We start from the raw sequence: 6,463 nt of genomic DNA on the forward strand, positions 1-6,463 counted from the left end.
CATAAGTGATCTAGAAGTTGGGGTAACCAGCAAAGTGGACAGATTTGCAGATGACACTAAACTATTTAGGATAGTGAAATCCAAAACAGATTGTGAAGCGCTCCAAAAGGATCTCTCCAAACTGGGCAAGTGGGTGGCAAAATGGCAACTGCAGTTCCATGTAAGCAAGTGTAAAGTGATACATATTGGGGCAAAAAACCAAAAACCAACAAATCCAACTTCACATATACACTGAAGAGGTCTGAGCTGTCAGTGACTGACCAGGAGAGAGATCTTGGGGTTGTGGTGGGCAGCTTGTTGAAAGTGTTGACTCAGTGCATGGCAACTGTGAAGAAGGCTAATTCCATGTTAGGGATCATGAAGAAGGGGATTGAAAATAAAAATGCTAATATTATCATGCCCTTATACAAATCTATGGTGTGGCCATATTTGGAGTACTGTGTACAGTTCTGGTCATCGTATCTACAAGGACATTCTACAAGGACATTGTAGAACTGGAAAAGGCAGAAGAGGGCAACCAAGATGATCAGGGCTCTGGAGCACCTTTCTTATGAAGCAAGGCACACCATCTGGGACTTTTTAGTTTGGAAAAGAGGGAACTACGGGGAGACATGATAGAGGTGTATAAAATTCTGCATGGAGTGGAGAGAGTGGAAAGAGAAATTTTTATCCCTCTTTCACAACACTAGAACTAGGAGTCATCCTATTAAACGAAGGCCAGGAAATTTAGGGCCAACAAAAGGAAGTACTTTTTCACACAGCATTTAATTAATCTACATAATTATCTGCCATGGGATGTGGTGATTAGGGATGTATTCAAAGTGCTTCGGCACCTCTATTTTGAGGCACTGAAATGCCATGAGCTTCCCTAGCTGGATCGTTTCTATGGGGGTGAGCTGGTCACTTTTAGGGATGTGGACAGAACCTGTTTGAATGACCTGCGGTTCCGCTGGTTCAAAGGCAGGGGGCATACCTGTAAGGGCAAGGGAGGATGCCCTTACCCCTCCTGCCATGTTTCCCCCACCGGCGCTCCATTTAAAAAGTCTCCATCGGGGTGTCAGCGTGCCTCCCTTGAGTACCTCCCTGCTGCCCTGGTGTCATCGTTGGCTGGAAGTAAAAGGCACACTGGGTGCATGCGCGCATGTTGTGCTTGCTTGCACACCCGCACAACGTGCAGTCCGCACAAAATCTGACCCACACATGCTCTGGGTACTTTCTTTTACTTCCAACCAAGGAGGATACCGGGGTGGCAGGAAGTACGCAAGGAATCGTATTAACAGAGCTTCTGTCCTTTTTTTAATCCTTGGAATGCTGTAAGATAGTTCTGTATATCTAGAAAAATTAACTGAGAATGAGAGGTAGTGATACATCCACTCACTTACCCACTGAGTTTATGGCTGAACAGATGCCACCTGTAACATACAGGGACATAGGAAGCTACCTTATACCAAGTCAGACCATTGGTCCATCTAGCTCAGTATTGTATACACAGATTGGCAGCGGTTTCTCCAAGGCTGCAGCAGGAATTTCTCTCAGCCCTGTCTTGGAGATACCAGGGAGAGAACTTGAAACCTTCTTCACGCAAAAATGCAGGTGCTCTTCCCATAGATAATCAATATTGCCCTGAGCTGACTGTGCTTTATGGTAGTTTGAATATCATGGGGTCTGTGGCTATGCAGAAACGGATCATTCTGGATTTCCCTAAAATAAGGATGCCTGCCATGTGACAATAGTTTTAATTCCTTTGTTTGTATATGGATGCTCAGAATAGGTTGTCCCATATCTGCAGGTTATGTATTAACCTCTACTGTTGGTGAGACCAAATATTTATTATTATTATTTTTATTTCTTCAGTTAGTTTCACCAGCACCTCTGCCAGCAAAGGTTTTAGCTTTCTGTAGTCACAGCAAAGGTTTTAGCTTAAAGTTGAAAATAGAGAAGTGCACAAACAAAGCTTTATAAAGTACAATAACTACTCATTAATCTTCATTAGAAGCAAAATATTACAAAACCTTTCACTGGAAAATAACAGAGGCCATAAATGAAATACTCTGACTAGCAAAATATGTGCAGCAGAAGTCAATAAATAGCTATTACAAAATAGAAGGCGTTGCAAAACAAATCTTACATTCGTTTATGTTAGTTTAGTAAGATGCTTTGTCTATTGATTCATAGGAGAAGTGATTAATCTTTATATATATATATTTAGCATCACTCTTGTGAAAGAGGAGGGGTATATATTTTAATTAAGCTCCCCTTTTTCTGGCTTCATTGAACTAAACAAAAAAAGTTTGTGTAACCCACAAGAGTTTGGTTGTGAGTTTTAAAAGCTGCCTATATTCAATACATTGTTAATGCAATCCCTAATTAGCTGAGAAAATAGGTCAACAAGCTGGTAAATATTTAAACTACTATCACATTTCATTTAAAAAGTGTGCTATGATGGCTTAGCAGTTTATGAATTAATTACAAATTCTTATGTCCTCCCGCAATATTTCTCTGTCTGTCTGTGTTTAATAATAATAGATTGTTATAGTTTACGATGCATTTTTAAAAACACAACCATTGCTTGTTTCCATCTTGAGTGGAGAAGGTGAATCTGTACAACGTGAAGTCTGGAAAGACTGGATTGGCTGATTTCTCTCATGGTTCCCACTTGCTTTAGAACAATCCTAATTGAGCTAAACTGGGGGCTTCTGAAGACAATGATAACCAGATTTAATCAACATGGGATGGGATGGGAGTCAATAGTTTCCAAAATGGAAAATTTGCTCCCATTTTTGTTCAGTGAACATAACCATTCAGGGGGTTCCTGATTATCTCTTTGTTGCCTGTTGTCAGCGGCAGTCTTTTTAGGAGGCAAGGTGAGGCAGTCACCTCTGGGAGCAGACTCTTGGGACACCAGCAGGGTGACCATATGCCCACTGTCAATGGAGTACCTCTTCAGGACCAACTTGGTCCTTGTACACTTTGCATAGAGTGCCTCTCCTCACTCTCCTTGCAAGAAGCACAAGGAGAGAAGAGGAGGAGACTGCTGGCAACCTTCCCTCCTCCCCAGTCCATGGCCACTTTCAAAGTCTGCAAGGGTTGGTTTTGAAAGTGGGCTGGCCCTCCCATCAAGGTCATGGGGCAAGGGAGCATTTGGCACCTCACTTCAGGCACCAGAATACTTTGAGCCACCTCTGCCCATTGTGTGAACTAAACAGCACTCTAGAGATGGAATTTGGGAGATGTACCTAAGGGCCTGGATTCAAATTCTAGTTCAGCTATAGAACAGTAAATGATTAGACATACCACTTCCTCTAAAACCCTTTCTTGTTCATAGTGTTTTTATTGGGAGGTGATGGTGATGATGGTTGAATTTACAAGCAGCTACCCACCAATGCTGATGTTGGGAACTGCTAAGCCATCATCCCAACCCCCTGCACTGCAAATCCCAAGCAGCATTATGGGGATGTACATCTATTCCTGACAGGAAGTGTACATGCACTAAAAGTACAAGCTAGTTTAGTCCTTTAAAAAACCATTTAAAAAAAGTATTCTGTGAATTTTCTCATAATTGCTAAGCCGATTTGCAGTTAAGCTAAGCAAGGAGTCACTCATCCCTGACCGATATGGGATAGGAACTGGCTTGGTTCTCAGTAGCTGTCATTGAGTTCTGCGAGTTGCAGATGGGGATATAGTTAGGATGTCCTTACATGTCACACTAGATGCTAATATCACATCTTTTATTTTTTTATTTTCTCTTAGATCTTTTCTCTCAGATGGGAAAAATTAAAGTTCTGTGCTTGTGGACAACATTAGGAAAGTTCTCACAGCCCTAACAATGTTCATTAGCTGGGAATCTGAGATTCCCAAAAGGTGCACGATCCCATAGAGTGTGTTGTGAGAAAAGGTAGGAAATCTCAGATTTATACTGCATCAACTCATGAGGAAGCCAACATTAGTAATCAAGATTTGAAGTTAGCTTGATGATGTTGGCTTCATCATGGATTGGGACACAGCCAGTCTGAATTCTTATGACACACCTTGCAAGTATCTCAGATTCCCAGCTAACTAATATTATTTGGATTGTGAGAAACCACCCATTGTGTGAGGCCTACAATCTTTGACAGAGTGGTGAAGTCCCCATTGAAAGGGATCCCACAGTTGTGTATGTGTGCACAGAACACAGCTGTATTATACCATCAAAGGGGCCCTGTAAGATATCAACATTTCCTCCTTTCAAGCTTGCACCAATGATGGATATTTTGTTAGTAAATACTTGGACCATGCCACTCAGCCTAACTGTAGCAGCACTGAAACATGTATCATAAAGCCCCTAAGTCTATCTCCATAGCTTTTCTGAAAAAGAGGAATGATTATTAAAATTAGCCATATTAATGCTAATCAAATATGGTGATTGCAAGGCATCATTAGTATCATTACTGTATTAGTTTAATAGTTCACATTACGTTTTTATTACCAGATGAAATTGTCACACCTATGACCTTTACTACTATTAGTATGAATGACTGACATTAACATGCTAGATGTTTGGCCAAAGGCTTGACTACCCAAGCTGAACTTATTTTGACAGGGTATGATCCCAGTGCAGAAGTCAGAGCTTAGCAGAGGATGATGTGCAAGATATTCTTGGCAGCCATCGAGTTACAAGTAATTTATTTTCTAATGAATGGTCCTAAGCCCTATTCAACACTTACACAATGAGTGTACAGTGTACACAGGTATAGATCTGCAAAGTTATTCACATGTTTTGTTGAACGCAGGTACAGCAGTACACTACCTATGTGTACCATGCACTTGAGGGGCCTGTACCAGGTTCACTTTTTAAATGAACACAGGTACAGTCAGGGGTGTAGCAACGCTGGAGTGGGCCCAGAGACAAGATTTTAAAATGGGCCCCCCTCACTGAAGCTCAGCTCATGAAGTAAAGAAATCTTAAATGAGGCTGAATAGTGGTAACAAAAAGCATAGTGTGTTCTTTATCTCTCTCTCTCTCTCCCTCCCTCCCTCCTATGTGCCACAACAGAACATCATCCTAAATTATTTTTTTAAAGGTTTTGTAAATTGCGGATGATGCAAGTCATTTAATGGTACTAGAGAAAGACATGCTGTTCTGGTAGCTCCAGGTCTGAACACTCACATCAGTTTCGGAGGATGAATACAACTGAAGGAAGCCCAGGCGGGTGTGTGGCTGTGGGAGTCAGTCATGTGACTTGCCTCTGGGGGGTCCCTCAAGGCAGTGGGCCCCCAGACAACTGTCTCCCCTTGCCCTATTATAGTTATGCCCCTGGGTACAGTCATTCACACAAAAACATGTATGAGTGTACAGACATCTGTATACTCATAAAGTATAAGGTCTTAATAGAGTTCTGTAGTAACCAGGGGCATAGCTAGGGGAGAGGGGCCCCGTCTTTGCCCCTCTCTCCAGAGGCCCCTTGGAGTAAGGGGGATAATGAAGAAAATAGGGAGGGGTGGGGCTGGGGTGCCCTCAGGAGCTGGGGCCCCTGGATTCTTTGAACTCATCGGCTCAATTATAGCTGCGCCCCTAGTAGTCAAGTACTGTACCTCAGTGGTACAAGATTCAAGTTCCAAGAAGCAGTTATTCAGCTGGACAACTTACAACATCTGAGTCTTTAGTTTTAGCATCTCTGCAAGAGTCGCCAAGTTTCTTTGCATTGCAAGTAGACTTCGCATAAGATATGTTGAGAGGGTAGACGTGGGCATAGCACATTAGGAGGGTGAATAGATTTTACTTATCTGAAACTTCTCTTACTTATCTGAAACTTCCCTGTGTATGATATTGTAGCTTTTATTGTACTGTTCCTATTGTAGTTTCTATTGATACTACTGATGTGATGAGATGTATAGCTCCCTGTGTGGTTCTGTTGTAATGAGAGGCCGTTGGCTGTAATAATAATATAGTTGAAGTTGAGCCTCTAGCCCTCTGGCTCAGTAGTCTGTCCTCCTATGTCATTGAGACAAGAGACGTATAGTCCTTCACTTCCAACACCCCCTCTTGATGTCTTGTGACTCAGTTCACAAGATTCATTTTCTCTCTCAGTTTTTCAAAGCAGGGTCTTGGTAGTGGCTTAGTGAGTATATCTGCAAGCATTTCATTTGTTGGGCAGTAGATAGCTTGATTAGTCCATCCTTTTGCAGACTTCTCACTACATGCTACTTCACATCAATATGCTTGGTATGCCTCTTTACATCTTCTTGTTTGGAAAGTTGAATGCAGCTTTGGTTGTCTTCATACACTGGTACGGGCTGTGGTACATCTATACCTAGATCTTTCAGTAGTTGACACAGCCATTGTATCTCGTGATAGCCCTGTGCAACTGATACAAATTCTGCTTCAGTGGTTGATGATGCTGTTATGTCTTGCTTGGTGCTTGACCAGCTTATGGCTCCATCTCCATAGAAAATTATGTGACCGCTGGTGGATTTCCTTTCTGTT

The sequence above is a fragment of the Hemicordylus capensis genome, chromosome 5 (assembly GCF_027244095.1).
Source record: "Hemicordylus capensis ecotype Gifberg chromosome 5, rHemCap1.1.pri, whole genome shotgun sequence".
NCBI classification, from domain to species: Eukaryota; Metazoa; Chordata; class Lepidosauria; order Squamata; family Cordylidae; genus Hemicordylus; species Hemicordylus capensis.